Source organism: Lytechinus variegatus, chromosome 16, assembly GCF_018143015.1.
Source record: "Lytechinus variegatus isolate NC3 chromosome 16, Lvar_3.0, whole genome shotgun sequence".
NCBI classification, from domain to species: domain Eukaryota; kingdom Metazoa; phylum Echinodermata; class Echinoidea; order Temnopleuroida; family Toxopneustidae; genus Lytechinus; species Lytechinus variegatus.
Window position 1 is genome coordinate 27,495,743 of NC_054755.1, and position 21,886 is coordinate 27,517,628.

The window sequence follows — 21,886 nt, forward strand, 5'->3', positions numbered from 1 at the left end:
TTTTTAATGAATTATAAGCATCACACAAAGTACTGCAGTTGCAAGGAGAATTTCCTGATCAGTAACAGATTTTCAAGAATTTATACAATTCTGAAGCCTTTGACAAACAGGTATTTACTCATTGTTCTGTAAATATTATATGAATAATAGGTACGTATCCAGCATCAGGGAGGTGTTTCATCAAAGTTGTCAACACTTACAAGTTGGCTTTCTCTGATAGTTACCATAGTAACAGTCAGAGGCAAGTGCCTCACAGCCAATTAAAACCAAGGATTTCACTGAAATTGTCAGCACCGACAATTTAGTCAGTGCTTACAACTTTCATGAAACATCCCCCCTAGACTCTACAAAGCATTTCATGGGCCAAGTTGTCCGGGGACAATAGTGACTCTATTATGCTTGAACATGGACCCATACATTTCTTTGTCAGATTTGATGCTGGAAACGTCAATGAATAATGCCGTGTATCATCATTCACATATTACAAATGCCTTCCAACAGAACTAGTATATCTAAATTTGCAGTAATATTTGCAAGATTAGAAATTAATATTCACGACTGTATTCAGAGTAATAGTACTACATTGATTTTAGAATCTGTAACCTTGAATTGCTAACTCATCTGTCTTTCATCATCATATTGCTGCCTTGATTTTACAATAGAATATCTTCCAGCTGTATATGTGTCAAAATTGTGAAAATGAATTTGTATAACTTACTAGATGTCATTAAATGAATTAAGAATATCATATTCAGTATGGACATAAAATATTCAGGCGTAAAACAATATAGGGATATAATTTGATTCGCAAGATTATTCTTTTATGTTCAGAAATTGTTTCAGTTAAGGTTTTATAGAATCTTCAAATTACAGCAAAGTGTACTGCACTGAACTCAGCTTCTGGCTTTGGAAATAAAAGATGTTAGATTATTGCTGTGGCTTTTATGAGATGATGTACTATATCACATGGTTAAGGATCAAATACTCAGTGATTTCTGCACTCATTTTACACCCTAACCCAATTTTTTAAAATTCATTATCCAATTTCTATCTTAGCATATTATTGTGCAAAAGTTTTCTACTTCAAACATCTTTTGTTTCCCATACATTTGAGAAAGCCTTGGTGACGTGAGATGGTGACGTCCTCGCAACCCCCGCTGAATATGCTCTGTGAAAACCTATTTTTAGAAACGGAGAGCATAGTCATAGCAGGTCAAAGGTGACAAAAGACTTTGTAATGCCCTTATAGAGAGGCGAAGTATTGAAGTGATGGATCAAGTAATGCAGCAATCAAAGAAAATGTTGCATGTTTTGGGATGTAAAGCAACCTCTTCGAAATTACTTTCATGATTTCTAGTTTATTTCTTGAATATTAAACACTGCGGCTAATAAATTTAAGAAATTATCATTGTTAGTAACTAACTGGATCAATCTCCATTCAGTTTAGTTAACACTTTAATTTTTTTTAAACCTAACTTTGTTTTGTTTCATGATACCTTGTATTCATAAACATGTTGCCTGGGGAAGCATTCAATATATCTGGGCAAAGATAGGTCTATGGTATCTGTTATTTTAAAAATTGATAAGTTATAAAAGAAGAGTTCAGGGCAGGGATATGTTTGGTATTAATTTTTAGATTGAAAAGGGAATTTGAGCTAAGAAACATAAATTTGTTAGTTTTGGAATAATAAACATCTGCCTGATTATACAAAATAAGTAGAAAACCTACAAAATTTGAATTTGTATTTCTTTCTATTGTAAATTTATTTATATGAACATTGCCTGCAATTATGTATTTTTTGTTCTTTAAATTGATATTAGTGTACTGAGCTAGTATGTGCCTGGTAATATACATAGACATCTTACATTATTTATATTAATGCTTTAGTTGAGGTCCCCCCCCCCCAATATGTAATCTGCAGTGGTTGTATATGTCGGGAAAATATGTGTACACAGTATGTGTTATTTGCAATACTAGTAGCTAATTTCAGAAGAAACATAACATTCCTACGGCCATGAACCAGTAGAAGTAGTAGTAGCAGTAGTAATAGTTGACATAAGATTGAAGTCTTGAACCATTATAGAATTTTGAAAAGAGATTTTGAAATAAACGTTTAGGAATCTGCTCGAATGATATTAATGGGTAACTTGTCAATGCCCTTGGATAAATGTTCAATGTTTTTTCATGTATGGATACAAAATATGAATTTCTTAAAACAAGAAATGTATCATATATATATATATATTTTGCTGAATAGAATACTATGATGTTATCTTGAACCAGTACTTTAATACTGTATTTATATCGCTGTTTATGTTATAGATAGATAACTTCATTACTTGGTTGTACATTTTATTGAATAATTATTCAAGAGGGGAAAAAAGAGATGAAATGTTCCATTTCGTGAGTTTGTTTGATAATTGGAACATCAAGATTGATATATATAATAACCGAACACTGATATAATTTAGTTCGTTTGTTTTATTATAATATTGATCCGTCTTGGTCTAGTTCAACGTTGGGGGAAGTATGAATATAGATTAATCAAATCTGGGAGATCAATTTATGATATCTTATGCATACAAGTGTAATCATTCATACGCTAAATGTCTTTCATATTAAATGCTCTAAATTCACAGAATACTAACACGAGAGATATTCTATAGTAATGATCTTTAATAAGGAATGCAAAATATCTTATCTATATATATTTACGATAAAGAGGTCAAATAGCTTCATAACATGTGTATGAGAATTTGGTATTCACTACAGTATTTAGATATCATATTGATGCAATGACCTGATTCATCACTAATGATTATATCATTGCTGATCACTACTTAAACATATATATTTTGAAAGCTTAGGCATGCCTTTTTCTTGGTTTCGCTATTGTGTTTTTCTCTATTGTAGTTTTCTCCATATACCTTTATGAATGATAAATTATTGTAGAGGTAGACTTTAAATAGCTGATTTAATCATCTGATCATATATATAATTTTCTTGTTTTTAATTTTAAATCTCATGCCTAGAACGTCATAGTTGGTTACTTTGAATTAAAAAACGTATGATGATGTGTATAATCTGACTAGAGGAAAGTATAGTAACATGTTTGTTTATTATTGTGAAGACTATTTATATGTATTCAAGGATTCAGGTTGTATAGCTTTTGCCCATTGTAATTATTGCAAAATTATTTCACAAAGCTTTTCTTGAAAAACCAACTAAAGGCCAATTTCGTTACCAAGGTATCGTCGTTTGAGACAAGAAAGTTTGACGATGTGGCCATGCTATTGGTTATCACTCATTTCTCATTCAATATAGCTAGTTTACAATTGCTGCAAAAAGTATGGTGTTAAGTGTATAACACCAAGCTCCGGGTATATTTCTGTTGGTGTTGCCAGGAATACCATATCAAAATCTAATGAAGGGAGTGATTTGTTCCTGATTTTATTTTTCATCAATTTTGTTGGAGGATTTGTGAATACATTAACACCAAAGTAACACCAAGTCAGATTTACACCATTTAAATTAACACCAGCAATGCCAAATCAACACCAAGTTGTGTATCGTTGTTGTCAGAATACCACCAGCTGCGGTGTCAAATTAACACCGAGGAGTGCAGACCTACATGTAGTTGTGTCTTGTCAACACCACCACGCTGTAGTTTCGACACCTATCAATGCGGTCCTTTATTGCAGCTTAATGGTGTTGACTTGAAACACCATGCACAGTGCTGTGATGTTGGTGACAACTTTGGCCTACATCGGTGTCTTGAAAGAGTCTGTGATTATTTCCTTTGTATTGATAAATTGGTAGAAGTGATGAGAGATGACAAGATTTGATGATAGTGATACGGGCCAATAATGAAGATTGTTCTGTTTGTCAGTCCAGAATAAAGTGTACTTACATTACGTGATGATTGCATTGCTTTTGATTTGATTTTATTCTATTCCTATATTTGCATCATTGTCAACATTACATAACATTTGGCAGGAGTATACTTTTTCAGAGAATTTATATACATGTGAGGATCATCCTGAACTAAGAGCATGGGAACGATGTCTAAATATGAAAAGGAAAAAATAACAGAATTTATATACATGTGAGGATCATCCTGAACTAAGATTTTGAGAACGATGTCTAAATATGAAAAGGAAAAATAACAGAATTTATATACATGTGAGGATCATCATGAACTTAGAGCTTGAGAACGATGTCTCAATATGAAAAGGAAAAATAACACAGTGCCGTATTGAAGTACAAGGAAACCTCCATTCCACAGAGAGCAAGACCTCTTAAAGACTGCTGTAAAGGCCATGAAACTTGCTTGATCTTTCAAAGGTCTTTCAATCAACTTTTAAAGATCTTCAAGGTCTTTCACGATTCCTGATAAATCTTTCAATGGTCTTCATCGTCCTTGTGAGTCCCTAAACTTTTTGAAACGATGTTCTTTCAGCGGTCTGTCAGGAAAATTGTCTTTTGGTGGTCTTTCCGCAGTCTTTCAGTGGTCTTTCTATACACTTTCAAAGTTCTTATTAGTCTTTCCATGATCTCTCAAGTCTCTCAAAATTTTTGTGGAGATCACTGTAAGACTCGTGAGAGATCATTGAAAGACCAGGGAGAGTCCATGGAAAGAATTCTGAAAGATCGCTTGTTGCATAAAAGATCTCTGAAAGACCATTGAAAGGTATTTATAGGACTTGTCTAAGTCCAGTAAGACTAGAAGTACCAATCAGTCTTTTGCAGTTCTTTCTGAGCCATTCCACAGAATTGACAAATTTCATTAATCTTGGAGACTGCTGTATGACCTTGCCAATTTTTGGTCTTTCAAAGGTATTCCCTCTGTGGAATGCGGGCTTAATGAGGCAAGCATCAAAGGGTTGAAGGGGAACTAGAGAAGGGGAGATGGTGAAACAGAGATGGGGGAGAGAGTGAAAAGAAAGAGAAACATGAAGAAAGGATGAAGTACACTGCATAATCATAAAATACAAGACACTATGCGAGAAGACTCATTGCTAAATATATAGGTGGTTTGTTTGTATGGTAATCATAAACATTAATCAAACATTCAAAGATAACCATGCAATGCAAATCAGGCAAACATTTTATTTAAAAAAAATGATTTTCAGGGGCTACATTTGACAGCCTGCTGCCTAAATCTGTAACAATGTATAAGCTTTAACATCACAAAGAATGGGGATTTACAAAGGCTCTGTGTTAATTTTTCATGGCTCTTTTGAGCATATTGGGGGAAAATCACCCCACGCCCCCACGTATATTTTCCCCAATATAAAGCCTTGTGTTTCATATTTGGAAATACGTAGGCGGCGGAGGCGGGGGATGTGTCCCTCCTTAAATTTGAGGTTGGGGGACGATCCCCCCTAAATTTTTTGTTGACTTTTTTTTTGCTTGTCAAAATTTTTTGGAAGTCCTTCCCTCTGATCTCTTGCTTGTCAATTTTGTTTCCTGCGTCCCCCCTAAAATTTTTTGGTTCCGCCGCCAATGTGGAAAGAAGTGCATTTTTTGCTTTTAATTTAAAATGTATACTTAAAAAAAACGTGATTTTACAGGGAAAAAAATTGAAGATTTTGCAGAAAGTAAGAACAGAATCATACTGTAAATTCATAAAACAGACATTTTTCTGCAATTTAACAGAACAGGTCTGTTCCAAAAGGGGAAAAGGATGTTTTATTCAAGGAAATTTGTAAGATTCCATACACCAAATACCAATTTCCTGTAAGATTACGCAATCTGGTAAGATTACAGGTCTTCTCCAGACTCTGCTGCAGGAACTTCTTTTATTTTAAGGATATATTTTCTAACAGTGTATATATATTTCAGTGATTGATCCCGTAGGCATGAGTGCAAGACATATTGGTGCCACTCATATCAATGGACCACAAAATAGTTAAATGGGTACTCCGGGCTAAAAATGAAATATACATAAAAAGAACGAAACCAAGTGGGCAAAATGCTGAACAGTTAATCAGATCTGATGAAAATAATGAATGCAGCAATACTTTGAGAAAATAATCAAATGCATGTTGCTATAAATATGCAATACATGGCATTCTGTTTTCATATTTTCTCATATAAAATCACGACTTTCATATTGCATACATGAGTGTACATGTCTCCCTCGAAACGAATTATTAGCAATGATCATTTTATACAGTTTGAATAAGTCGATTGTATGTTTACATTCTTGGACAGAATTTCAATGAATCTATTTTTTTATGATATGTATTGATCCCGGGGGCACTTCCATTGAAGAGTGGATACCAGGCGCGACCATGGGGTTACGAAAAGCACCCTAAACAAGTATTTTCCATATTCGGAAAATGCACTCCAACATGTATTGGCGCGTGTTGGAAACAAAACGGTACTTGACAAGTATTCCCTCAATTGACCCCCCTAAATAAGTACAGGATATTGTAATTGCTATGTCACGGACGTCGGCTTTACCTTTAGTTAGATCTACAGTACATTTGGTTTAGAACCGCCCTGGCCACCTCCCACACCTTTCTAAAATCTTCCTAAACACGGAGTGTTGGGGCAAAAAGTACATCCTTTACATGACTGTATAAAAGCATTTTTGTCTTTTTTTATACCCTCGCAAATTTGACCGAAAACACGGTAGCGGTATTGAAGATAAAAAAAATAAAGTGGTTAGATGAAACTGTCTGCTCCCTCATTCATGAAGACTACTTTGCACAGAACTGATTTTAGGAGAAAATATTTATGAGAAAAGGTAATTTATTGATCCGTTTTTAAGAACACAACCTATGTCATTATCAACCCGTGTATATCATACATTCAATGGCATATCTAGGGAGGGGCACGTTAGGGGGCACAAAAAGGGAAAAGGGGCGCAAATAAAGGAAAGAAAAACCAAAAATGAACAGAAATTGTCAAACTTTTTTATACAGAAAATTCAAACTTAAGGAATAAAGTCGCAGAAAAGACCACTGAAGGTGATTAATATAGCCCGTCCTATGGTATTACCATGGTAATGCAGTTTCGAACCCATGTGGAAAATGAATCTTGAATGTTTTTACTCAAGGATGAATACACCGTATCCTAGCTAATCTTTGATTAGTGATATACTTATTCTTTCCAAGAATTCCAACAAACAGTCCTTGAAATATTTCATTTTCAAACGCATGTCATAAAGTTTTTCATCTCTAGATGCGGGTAAGCATTTCGACATGTTACTCTTCATGAATTCATTTACAAACAGTTCTGAAATAATCTTTTATCTTGTTTAATTAACAAAGAATTATAATCACGCTCTGATTTGATAAGGTATATACAAACCTCTTCATTAATTGTTACAAACAGTCGTCGCTTTTTAGGAGAGGATATACCAACAAATTCAGCTCGCGCTTCGCGCACGCATTACGCTGATAAGATACGTATAGGAAGTTCATGAATTCATAAGAATACTCCTTAAAATTGCCCCCTTTCACTTGCTCGTGCCTGCATCAACTCCTTAGTAATAGATCCGCATCGTGTGATTACTTCTCCCTAAAAGGTCCCGATTTCAGGTCTAAATATCAATAATTTTCGGCTCGCGCACTTCGCGCTCGCATTAATTGTTTAGCATATTCAGGATTAAGATCCTGATGTTGAATAAAAACACAGGCTCGCGATTCGCCCTCGTATTTAGTCAATTTATCTAATGATTTCCCTGATTCCTTTCATAATTTATCAATGATAAATGTTCCTTTTTCAGATCACAAGATCACTAATTTTCAGCTCGCGCTTCGCACCCGCATTCATTGTTAAGTTAGATAATAATAATAATAACAATAATAATAATATGCCTTGATACAGCGCAAAAACTATTTCTATACAGTGCGTATCAACAAAAAGTTTACACTTTGAAAAAGCCCTGGGAATTAAAAAATGTACTCCATGTGTGTAATTTTTTTACGTATAATCTTGGGTTTGGGTCTCATCTATCCAATGAAAGTAAAAGTTTTGACAGAATGTTCCACTTGAGTGAGCACTATCCATTTTTGTAAAGCTCGCAGAAATGCTCGTTTTCACGCTGTGTCAAGGGGAAAAGGCAAAATCAAACTTACCCTGCGAAACATTTCTCATACATTTCCCTTGAACTTTGAGTCAATTGAAATACAACGGATACATTCAAGCATTTTGCAACAATTTTACCACCCAAATTGAAATTTCAACACTTAGTAAGTACAACTTTTACCCTTTTTGTGCCATCTGGATCTGAGGACATAACTGAATCTGAACAAAAGTTTATATCAGACATCTCCAGCATTTTTTCACCAAGTTTTTATCATTTAAAGTGGGTTTACATTTCATTTTTAATTAAATACTTGTTTATGCACACTTTTTCCCAGCTTGATATTGATTAACAAAATGAAAATCAAGCCTAAGCCATTTCATGTAAATCACAGCTCAGTGTATTAAGCAATGATATCGTCACGGTGGCCTTGGTGTGTGGGGGAGTGGGGTGGGGCGCAATGCACTCTTCGAAGTGTTTTGGATAAGGAAACAAGTTTAAAAAGGTAAAAGATATCTTTAAATCAATTTTACTAGCTAAATTCCACATGTTCTTCATTATTAAGTTCTACTTTTATTCGCATAACTATTTCATAGTTCTGCGCAAATCATTTTTCACTAACTTTTCAAAAGTGAATGGTGCTCACTCAAGCGGAAATATTTTTAGACAGTTATATCGTCAATTGCTTAAATTGATCTGTACCAATGTTAAAATGTGGAAAAATCTTCAGGATATTACAAATGTATAATTTGACATGGATTTTTCAAAGTGTAAACTTTTTTTGATACGCACTGTATAATATATTCTATTGCGCTGCAAGAGCTTCCCAGATGCTGTACGTACTATTGGTATAGATAGGTTTTATTTTAATTTGAAATCATGTAAAGTTGTTGAATTCCTAATGTCGAGGGGAAGGGTCTGTTATAAGCAATGGCATATCTCCTAGTGTTGCTTTGGTCTAGTGTGGGGGTACTTATAGTAAGTGTGAGTGTATCTTGTGAGCTACGAAGTTAATGGTCATGGGATCGGGATTTTAATTTCAAGAGATCTGAGATACAACTTGGCGCCTGACCATTGAAACCTTTAAAGACAATCATTACGAATCACATTTATGATTACAAAAAAGAGAATATTCCGTCTTAACGTCTATTGAATTTTTTTGCATAGATATACAGTGCGTATCAAAACAAGTGGAATGCCTCTGGCCGTCTCACCTGCATCACGCGGTTCAATATAGCAGCAGTGCTCACTTTGAATACTACTCTAACTCGCACAAGATGTTCAGTGATACATGGTTACTTTTATTTCCCTTTTTTATGAACTAGACCAATAAACTTACAGAGATATGATGGTTATTCAACAAAAAACCCCAACATGGCCAAAGTTCATTGACCTTACATGACCTTTGACCTTGATCATGTGACCTGAAACTCGAACAGGATGTTCAGTGATACTTGATTACTCTTATGTACAAGTTTCATGAATCAGATCCATAAACTTTCAAAGTTATGATGGTAATTCAACAGATACACCCAATTCGGCCAAAGTTCATTGACCTTTGACCTTGGTCATGTGACCTGAAACGCGCACAGGATGTTCAGTGATACTTGATTACTCTAATGTCCAAGTTTAATGAACTAGACCAATAAACTTTCAAAGTTATGATGGTAATTCAACAGATACCCCTGATTCGGCCAAAGTTCATTGACCCAAAATGACCTTTGACCTTAATCATGAGACCTGAAACTTGCACAAAATTTTCAGTGATGCTTGATTACTATTATGTCCAAGTTTCATGAATCAGATCCATAAACTTTCAAAGTTATGATGGGAATTCAACAGATATCCCCAATTCAGCCAAAGTTCATTGACCCTAAATGACCTTTGACCTTGGTCATGTGACGTGAAACTCATGCAGGATGTTCAGTGATACTTGATTAACCTTATGTCCAAGTTTCATGAACTAGGTCCATATATTTTCTAAGTTATGATGACATTTCAAAAACTTAACCTCAGGTTAAGATTTCGATGTTGATTCCTCCAACATGGTCTAAGTTCATTGACCCTAAATGACCTTTGACCTTGGTCATGTGACATGAAACTCTAAAAGGATGTTCAGTAATACTTGATTAACCTTATGGCCAAGTTTTATTAACTTGGTCCATATACTTTCTAAGTTATGACATCATTTCAAAAACTTAACCTCAGGTTAAGATTTGATGTTGACGCCGCCGCCGTCGCCGCCGCCGTCGCCGTCGGAAAAGCGGCGCCTATAGTCTCACTTTGCTTCGCAGGTGAGACAAAAAACGGGACAGATTTGAAAAGCCTATAAAATTTTAGTTTTAAATAATGATCTCTATATTTTGGTGTTAATAGATGCTCTAAGGTCTTATCTTTGACATGCAATTCAAAAAAATAAATTTTATTTAAGCTTGAGCAAACACAGGACGTTTTTGTTGGGGGTTCAAAAAGAGGCTTGCGCCAGAATTGCAGAATATGTGTAATACAATGATCAGACTTCTTGCTAATCAGGAGACTTCCTCTTGACCTTTTCATTATCTGTGCCACAGTTTTCGAATTATGCTGTCAAATTTCATTTACAAAGTTATTTATTTAATTGAATTATTTTGTTTTTTCATTTAAACTTCTCTTACCTTTTAATTTTCCTTCATAAGTAACTGAGAAAAGAAGATTTTTTTTGTCAACCCAAGCAAGAAAATTTGAATTATTAATTGGGAAAACTTGTGATTATTCAAATCGTTTTATTATGTGAAACAAATAATGTTATGTACCTTTAAAAGACATGAATCTATTTTTCAAGGGGTCAATAATTCCTTGACCAAGTTTAATTGCTTGACATGAAACGCAGGAAGGGATTCATGTTTTCAATGACAATGGTGTATTGAGTCAATTTTGAGGGAGCTAGATATAGCAGATCGGGTAAAATGTATTAAAAAGTTGTGAGCGAGCGAAGTGAGCACGCAAATATTCCCACTTTTTTTAATTACAATATCAAATTTTGTGATAGATTTTGATATGATATTCAGAAAATGATATCATATTTTACTTTCTATCTTTCCTTATTTCCTGTCCACTTTTTTTCTTGGTCATAATTTTTGTTTAATTGAGGGGGGTGGGGCAACCCGAGCACCCGCCCATCTGTGTGGCTTTGTTCAAAAGGCACCATAACCTTTGTAGCACATAATGAAAGGATTTGAAAAAAAATCCATGCTCTCCCATAATTCGGTTGATAAAAAATAATTTTAGCTTGAAGAAGGAATATTCAAAGCTAACAGAGAGCATATTAAAAAGAAATAACAGAATGATTCAAGCAAATAAATAGATCTGAAAATGAATTTTGACTACATGATTTGAAAATTATGGCAAAGATAATGAAAAGGTCAAGAGAAAGTCTGCTAATTAGCAAGAAGTCCGAACATCATATTACTCATATTCCGCAATTCTAGCGCAAGCCTCTTTTTGAACCCCCAACAAAACGTCCCGTGTTCGTTCAAGCATGAACGAAACTAATTTTTTTTTATAGCATTTGAAAGACAAGTCCTTAGAGCACCTATTAACACCAAAATATAGACATAATAATTTGAAACTAAAATTTTATAGACTTTTCAAATCTGTCCCGTTTTTTTTTGATACGCACTGTATATATAATATTATGTATCCCGATATGTACGTTCATGAAATACTTTGAAAAGGGCGCGATTTTAGCACTACAAATCTCTTATTTATCAAAACATCAAAATAATAAGAAGAGGAAAATGAAGAGAAAGATCTTTAGTATCTCGAGAGAGAGAGAGGGGGGGGAGAATGTCAGGAAGAGGGGGATTACCAATTTTCAAATTTAATATAATTATTCATATTAATGTGCGACTTTCTTTCTCCACATGTAATTTTCCGTGGAGTGGAAGATAGATGATAATCCAACTTTGGTTCGCGGGCGTGGTTAACGTCAATTCCAATATCGCTTTTCTTCCATGAGTTTTCACAACTGCATCGAGGGCGAATTCAAGAACACAGCAAATCTTTAGACAATGCCCGTCAAATGATAATGAACAGCTGAATGGCCTCTTTCGAGAACTGGTGAACTGGTACAGCAATTTCGTCCTAAGTCTTGGAGCTGACAAAAAAAATTGCAAGTCTTTCGTTTGTCCAGAGTCCAGGACGAATCTCCTATTTCGATTCACCAATTTTCGACAAAGACTTCTTGGTTGTTCTTTGTCATTGAGGGCATTGTACAATATATTTGTCTATGTTCTTAATTCCGTCATGCGTCATGGAGTGAATAGTCTCTAATCTTGAGTTAATCAGTCGCTGAATGAACTCCGTAGCTCATAATTGCCACTTTTTCATCAACCAATGCTGCGTTCCTGTAACCTGTCTACGATTACGGGTGGAAGCATCAGACAGAATACAAGGGAATCGGCCGCTGCGATGAACATAAAAGAAGCGTTGGCGGTTCCTGCCACATCGGCAACATAACCTGTGTGTGAAATCAATAATAAATTGGGTGCTAAGACACACAAACATCAGTCTTAAGATATTCATTATTCAGAAGGAAACGATTTCCAATATGAAACAAATGATCCTTCCACAAAAGTCTGTCGTCTATAGTTATCCCTAGAAGTTTTTTTTTATTTAAAGTCTTGCATATTATTAATTTTGAAAATCATGTTACCTGGGAGTTCATCTATAATTTAAGCATGTTTTTTTTAATTGAGCAATAATTGATTGGACTTTATCCATTCTGAAACTTGATTCAACTCTTGGTTGATTGTGTTAAGTGAATATTTTGGGTCCTGATGGGAAAATGATATATTTGAGTCGTCTGCAAAAGAGATTAATTGATAAAATGTTTGATGATTTACTATTAATGTAGATAATAAAAGGTAGTGGACCCAAGACTGAGCCTTGTGGAATTTCAAATGAAATTAATTTGGTAGTAGAATTTACATTTGCTATTGAAACATATTGGTTTCACTATCATTAATATCATTATTATGAACATTATATTTTCATTAACGATCATTGTTTTCTATTTTGTATTATCTTCATCATAGCTTTAAGTATCGTCAGCATTTTAATTACTTATTAATGCTTGTATTTGTTGGTTCTCGAATACCATTAATCAATATACTATTACTTTTTATAGTACTACCATAATCGTCGTCGTCATAGTCGACCATTTCATCATCGTTAAACAAAATATCCGCGAACATGAAGATGATAATAATTTCATTTCGATTCATTTTCAATCCAAACATAATACAAAGTAATGTAAATCAGATAGAAATTATCGCACTGATGTTTAAAGAAAACCAGTATATAGCATATGGAAATGGAAAAAAACGATGCAATCATAGTTTGGTGTAATTAGCAAGTCAAATGACAATGAACAACTCGGAGGTCTTTGTCGATTATTTGTGAACCGGAACGGCAGTTTCGTTCTCAATTTAGGGAGCTGACGAAAAGTTGAAAACAATAGGTCGTTGTCCAGACCCCAGGACGAAACTGCTGTTTGATTCGCCAATTTTCGACAAAGACTTCTCAGCTGCTCATTATCCTGAAGGGCTTTTACAATACATTTTCTACGTTCTTGAAAGCGTTGTGCGTCCCGCAGCAAAAACTCTCGATTATAAGAGCTCACGTCAACGTCCACTAAGTGGATGTGCAAAATCGATAAGCCCCTTTGAGTCAAGGGGGCCGGGTCTTACCGGCAAACGATGATCCGAGGAACGTCCCGACTCCAAACGCAATCTGATAAGAAGCTAGTATGACTGGGAAATGGGACTGATGAGCTCTGTCCTTACAAATCACCAATAAGAGAACGTTCCTCTCAGCAATCATCAGTGACGTAATAAATGACGTCACAATCATTACGGGAAATTTTGGTGCAAAGGTATCTACAAGAAGTGACGTGATGTTGAGTAAAGTAAAGAAAAGAAACAAGTATTTCCCATCGCATAGTTTGGACCCCACGAGTATTCCGCTGGAGCAGCGGCCGATGAAGGTTGCGACGGCCCCGGAGTACGCAATACATAATGCTTTGGATGGTTTGCCGATCAGTGCCACTGCACGTGGGATGAGGAAGGAGTACCAACCACCATTTAGAATGGCGTACACCACAGAGAGGAACATCAGAAGGATCATCAGACGATCTTGATTGTAGATGGAGTCCTGGACGATTCGGCAACCAGTGGCGTAAAGTTTGGAACAAATCGTTTGACTATAACGCCCATTCCCGGCATGCCGATTGTACTTGTTAGAAACGTCCTTATCGCATTTACTAGTGGATGAACTCTCTATTAAAGATGTATCTTCGCTTGTCTCTGCACTGAATTCCTCCAGTGAGGCGATGTTATCAACGTCTTTTGTTTCTGCTTGTGCTTTATCCAAAGGATGAAGTGGCGTTGTCTGAACTCCTGAAGTGCAAAGGCTTGTTTCTTTGGCGATCGTATCAACGGGCCCGTCAGTCGTTCGTTCCTTGGGAAGTGAATTGTCAAGTTCAATATTTGAAGCGCCCTCTATATCGAGACCCACCATCAAGGTCAAAGGTATCAGGTGTGCCATGATGCCCCCAACGATCAGTAAGGACCCTCTCCAGCCGTAGATTCCCATCAGGTAGTCAGCAAGGGGTGGCACAAGGGCCATCCCAAAGGCATATCCTGAATTGCCAATGCCGTAGAAGATTCCAAAGGCATCACCGGACTGGTAGTTTATGGTGATTATTAACGATAAAGACAGAATGTTGGAGCCAAGTCCTGCATGAGGCAAAGTTATACAACCAAGCTAAATTATTTCAACCTGAGTCAGACATCCATAATTGGTGTCAAATGGTGTTTCAGGTCATTTTGTGATCGATATTGCCCCAAGGGCAGAGAATAATGAGTCTTTTCTATAAATTCGGTAATTACTACACAATCACGTATTGCTTTTACAAACTTTTTTTCTTTTCGCTATTATTTTTATTGTTATCATCACTACTACAATTGTCTTTAACGTCTTCATCATCATCATCATCGTCATCATCATCACTATCACCACTATCACAAACATCATCACTATTACCACCACCACCATCACGATCATCATCACCGATGCTCCGTACACCAATATACTTTTATTGCTACCATGAATGTCCATACCTGCAAGAGAAAGGCAAAGAGCCAGTTCTACACCACTGGTGACGAACGATGCCAGCACGAGTCCGGATGTTGCTAACACTGCCCCAGTCATCACAAGACACCTTCGGAAGCCGCCGCGGAGTCTTTGGTAAAGGTATGCAACCACTGGTCCTGTAAAACAAAACGACTATATTTTAGATTTATGCAATTGTGACAGAGGGCCTACTATTATAACAGTAGTTGAAGTAACAGTAGTATTGCTAGAAGTAGTAATTGCGGGCATGGTCGTAGGCAGCAACGGTATCAGAAGCCCCCCCCCCCCCACAAAAAATAGAAACTTGATTTTTCACCAAAAAATCCAACATAATTTACCATCACTGTGTACGAAATCGTTCACCTCCAAGACAAGCTCCGTTGCTTCGCTACCTCGCTTTTGAGTGTTTTTTTTTTAATTTGTCCATGCGTCCCCACCCCCAACCAGGGCGGAAATAAGCGTACATCCAAGGTGGTGGAGGTCGTCGTAGTAGTAATAATACCTTGGTCACATTTGCTCTACGGCGGCCGTACGGCGAGTCGAAAACAGCCGTTTTAACATTTTTTGTACCTGCTGCCTATAGGTGGTTTGAAATAAAATCAATAAAACGGCTGTTTTCGACTCGCCGTACGTCCGCCGTAGAGCAAATGTGACCAAGGTATTACAGCAGCGGGTACAGCATTTATCGAAAATTTATTCACGTTGGACAAAGTAATTATGTTTCATATACTTCAAACAAAAAAATCACTGGGGATGTGAGTGCTAGCGAGCTCTAGATAAACATAAGACGTGCAAATATTTGTGATAATTCCCCTCTCTCTCTCTCTGTATGGATTTGTATGCGATAATAAATTTCTGAAGGAAAAATGTACGTGAAAAAGGAAGAAAAATGTGAATTCGTCGGGCGCACTAGAACAGCCTCTTTCATAATAACTAAATAATTTGGAATAAACAGAAAAGCGGACGTATTATTAGGTTTTGGAAATCTTGGTCACATGCTGATGCTGTATTGAATACGATGAATGGAGAGGGGGAAAAATCGCTATTGTATCCCGAAAGCAGATAAGTAGGTTTTAGGTAACGTTTTTGCCTAAAGCATGTCAACGTGAACTCTTTAGCAATATGAATTCTTCTGTGCGTAAACATGATTTTATGTAAGACCCAGCCACTAACATAATAAGAAAACTGCACCATTTATCTTTTTTCAACAGAAATTTTCAGCAGGCGCGGATCGATCCTCTGGCATGGGTGGCGACGGAAGGCTCCTTAGCTGGAAGATTTCTATAAATTTCATGATTTAATGTTATTACATATGGATATCAGACTACACCTCACCAGATACAAGACTGGTAATAAAATGGTATCACGTATCACAAACAATCCGTGTCCTTTGTTGGCCCTTTGTTGGCTTACCAAGTTCATGAAGATTGCAGTGAAAGAAAGGACTCTCACTCAACAATGCTCAACACTGGTTGCGTGTCGTCAACAAAATAATGTGCACCCTTCTATCCCTGCCCCTCCCGAAATAAATTTTGGATCAGGAACTCGGAGGTAAATATCAACATTGATAGATTGAATAGAATGTGAAACATTGCAACATTCGTCATGTGAAAATAGTTAGCAATTCATGTACAGTGCTTCCCACACACGAAAAAAAATGGAGATCAATACCTCGCTCACGTTTGACGGCCGTGCGGCTAGTCGAAAACAGCAGCTTTATTCATTTTTATTCAAACCACCCATATTAAGCTGGTACAGAAAATGTTAAAACGGCCATTTTCGACTCGCCGTACGGCCGCCGGAGAACAAATGTGACTAAGGTACAAGGTATTAGCAATGACCCTATTAATCATAAATACAATAGACAAATCATTGTAAACCTTATAGAGACTCCTCTTTCATCTGGTAAAACATAAAATATTTCTCATCCACGCATGAGTGAGAAAAACAATTTGATGAAAGGATATTAACAAGTAATTTTTGTGGGGGTATCTGAATTTCAAAAAGAAAATCACATGCTTAAAAGGTTCAATATCTGCTCTCTAATTTGAGGCCTCATTCATAGAAAATGGTTCAGAAATAACAAAGATCGGTCCCTTCGACGCAATTCATGTATTTCCATAATTTCATTAAACAAACGTGTTTTCACCAGTTTCCAGACGAAGCTATCGCATGGTTAACAAAAGACTACATATGGCTGATTGTCCACAAAACGGAGTGTCGAGTATATAGGTCTGGAAGCTATAGCCTGGAAAAATATGAAATTATTAAAATTCAACTGAAGCCTTATTTCAAATAAACAGAACTTTTTTCTTGACCATTGTTTGTGATTAAGGTATAAAATCAAACAGCAGATATTGAACATTTGTATTTGTGATGAAGTTTACGATAGTTTTTAAATCATCGCTATATCTCGGTTTCGTTTTTTGTTGGACGCACTGTATATTCCTCAAGGAGCATGACATTTGCCACTCACCTGGACCATATCCAAACGCGTTGAACAAACCAAGACAGATGCCGATACCTGTCGAGGTAAGTCCTAAATCCCGTTCCAGGACCGATAGACTTGATCGTTCCTAAGGCATAGCAGGTCTGCAGAAACAACGCCGAGGTCGAAATCAAGGCATCAACATTTCGGAAGGTCGCACAAGTCGACATTTTCACTTCAGCATCTCAGGCACGGGTACAGATATATTATTTTTTATCTGTCTTGTCTTTCCGTTAATGCCCACAGTCATAATATTGGTTATTATGGCAATTAAACGTCAAGATTGACTTGTCCTCAAGTTTTTGTCGGGACTAACTGGCAAGTGCATGCAATACACCGGGTGAACACTCTTTCTGGCGAATATTGTACCGTTTTTTGGGTTTTAACGTGCGTAGGGGTGTGACTGTACACACGACACGACCGACATTTGCGTCCATTCAAAAAGTGCAGTGATGTAAATTTTGATTTGCGCCAAAAAATGACGCATAACACTCATGGGATCCAACAATATCGATGCAATGGTAAGAAAAAAATTCATATAAAATCGACGGGAGGGGGGGGGCTGATGTGGGGTGTGCCCCGCCCCTCAGATACTAAAAATTTTGATATGGTGAATACTTCAAGGTAAATTCTACAAAGATTTAAAGATATTTACACTGTCAAAAATACACATTTTGGATAACAATAGAAAGGCTACTGTGCCTTAGTTGCTAGCTTGCAGGTAGTCGTCAGAAAATCTCAAACTTTACATTGAAGTTTGATCTGCTTACGTTTCTGAGGTTGCTCAGGTTGATCCAGGGGCAGTGGAACGTATCTTCGTGTTTTTTTTTGGGGGGGGGAGGCAAAGCCAAAAATATGGAATTTTTATGTCAAAAATGTCATTTTGGTGCAAACGGATATTTTCACCATGAGATTATCAAGTATTTACGTGCTTTGTAGTTATTGAGCAAAGAATTTTTGAAGTGATTTCTGATTGATAACATATATCTAGGCCTAGACATTCTTTATTTTTTAAAAAAAAGTTTTCATCTGAAGTTGTGCAACTTGCTTTTTGGCCAATTATGACGCTAATTAGGCCTACTGTTAAAAGGGCATATCCTTTCAAGATGTTGCGAGCGCGAATCGAAAGCTCAAAATTTTTGACATTTCATTTAATAAGAGATGATATTAAACATTTCAGGCAGTTTTTGTTAAAATGAAGAAGTTGTGTATCGAACTAAAGAATTGATGCCTACGCGATTTTTAACATACTAACCAGAAAAGGGACCTGATAAGGATTGCATTTAGTGACTGATTTAATAATAGGATACATATCTCACCAATTAAATAATGCGAGCTGAAATTTTGATATACTGACCAGAAAAGGGACCTAATAAGGACTGCATTTATTAACTGATTAATAGGATATATATCTCACCAATCAAATAATGCGAGGTGAAATTTGTGTTATTACTACCTGGAAATTCTATGCAGTTTTTGTAACCAAGAAAAAATGAGTATCTTATGAAACTATAATTGATGCGAGCGCAAAACGCGAGCCAAACATGTGTGTTATTCTAAACTGAAAACAGGAAAGAGGTACCTGTTTAGGACTGTTTGTATAGTAACTCATGAGGAGAATACATATCTTACTACACAGATGATGCGAGTGCCGAGAGCGAGATGAAATTTCTTTATGTTCTTACCTGAAAGCTTGATATTCTAAGCATTTTTGGTACCAATGATTAAGATGGGTGTCTAAAATGCGGGCTGAAAATGTTGATATTTCAAACTGAAACAAATCGACAGTTTAACGGACGTTTTTAATAAAGAACAAGATACATATCCAACAAAAGATTATTGCAAATCGAAGCGGGAGTTCTTTTGTGGTTTAGAACTGAAATTATTTACCTATTTAATCATGAAAACTATGGGTTTTTTGCTACAGAAATGATGCGAGCGCGAAGCGCGAGCTGAAAATTTTTATATTCCAATCTGAAAAGCGGACGATTTTCAATAAAGATCAAGTTGTGTATATAAATCTTCCTTGCTGATTTCTGTTAAGGTCAAGTCCACCTCAGAAAAATGTTGATTTGAATCAATAGAGAAAAATCAGACAAACACAATGCTGAAAATTTCATCAAAATCGGATGTAAAATAAGAAAGTTATGACATTTCAAAGTTTCGCTTATTTTTAACAAAATAGTTATATGAACGAGCCAGTTACATCCAAATGAGAGAGTCGATGGTGTCACTCACTCACTATTTCTTTTGTTTTTTATTGTTTGAATTATACAATATTTCAATTTTTACGAATTTGACGAGTAGGACCTCCTTGCCTGAAGCACAAAATGCTAAAATAATGGAATTCCACGTGTTCAGGGAGGAATGAAACTTCATTTCACATGACAATGACGAGAAAATAAAAATATTTCATATTTCATATAATAAAATACAAAAGAAATAGTGAGTGAGTGATGTCATCAATTCCTCATTTGCATACCGACTGAGATGTGCATATAACTGTTTTGTGAAATGAAGCGAAACTTTAAAATGCCATAACTTTCTTATTTTACATCCGATTTTGATGAAATTTTCAGTGTTATGCTTGTTGAATTTTTCTCTTTTTATTCAAATCAAGTTTTTGTTGGGGTGGACTTGTCCTTTAAAAAATACGATCTTATTTCATTTTTGCACACATTTTGGAATTATTGGGGGAGCAAATTGATATGTTTGCCCCCCAATATTTTCATTGGTGGGGCGATCGCCCCCCTGTCCCCCCCCCAGGTTCGACGCCTCTGTGAAAGAATGGTGTCGTTTCATGAAGACTAATTAGGGGCAAACATTATTCTAAGCATGTTTAAACATGATTATAGCATACTTAATTTGAGTTTGTAAAGTGGATTTATTTGGTGACTGTTCTGGGGATAAAAGGGATTAAATTCTTTCAAACTGCAAACTGTTGGAAGCCTGGAATTGATTGCACCAATGACTTGATTGACTGCAACCCAAACCTATCCCAACTCCCACCCATCCCCAACCGAAACACATCCTGACTCCATGAAATAAAAAAAGGGCAAAATCTAGTTTAAAATGTAGGCCTACTTTAAACTTGGGATATTTTTGTGTTTTTGCCAACTGCAAACTTGTTAACTTGTCACCATGAATTTGCCAACTGATTACATGGCTGATCATGAGCTACCACTCTTTAAGTCTTGTGTTCTGTTTTTTTTTCAGATCTGAAGTTTGCCGACTGGGCAGTAATTGTACAGCACTTTGCCGACTATACATGTATAGTGTTTTTCCACTTTAACAGGCCGACTCCATGATTTGCCAACTGTGCTATGGCTTTAATAATTCAACTTCAACTTTGGAAATTCGCCCTGCTCCATATTCTTTACCTAGTCATGCCTCTCCTCATTTTGCAAAACTAGTGTGTCGGTCAAATTGTCAATAATTGTGGTATAATTTGCAAACTCATAACCTCTTCTTTTTTTTGGGGGGGGGCTTTGTATTTCATAGCTCCCTCTTTTTTGTCTTTTGTATTTTTCTGACTGGTCAGGCTCTATTAAGCCTGCCTACATGGACTTGGATTTACGAACTGCATGGTAGACTTTACTCTTTAAGTCTTACATTCAATAATCTTTTTCGAATGTATTACCTCTATGAGGCTTTTCTTTCTCTTTTTTTTTCTTTCATTCTCTCTTTCTTTCTCTCTATTTTTTCTCCCTTTCTTCCTATCCTCCATTTTGCCAACTGGTATTTGCCGACTTACATGAATGTTGGGGTGTCACACCCCCGTGGTCACACCTCCTCACCCCCCCCCCCCCCCCCTCTAGCATGTCTAGCTACGGCCCTGGATGTCAATGATGATTAATATCCCTTAAGGAACACTTCATTCACACCTGCACTGAATACAGTGGTGAGGCACGTCTACAACGCTGAAACATCCGATTTTTTTTACCCCTCACGTTGAGATCCCCGATCTTATACGAAATAGGCACCCTAACCGACTGAGCAACGCTGCAGCGTTGCTCAGTCGGTTAGGGTGCGCCGCCTCCCCATGTTTTAATGTTATCATGTAACGTATGTTTTGTCATTCCCAGAACAAATTTCCTTATTGACCTAATAAATTGAATTGAATTGAATCCCAGCCAGGTCAAAATCCCTCGTAGACCATATCTATCACTGCACGTGAATAATATAG

At 36.3% G+C, this 21,886-nt stretch overlaps 1 pseudogene; it reads right to left on the bottom strand.

Moving 5' to 3' along the window:
* Positions 1-12,378: 12,378 nt before the first annotated feature.
* LOC121430391 lies at positions 12,379-17,870 on the bottom strand (annotated as a pseudogene).
* Between the last annotated feature and the right edge of the window lie 4,016 nt (positions 17,871-21,886).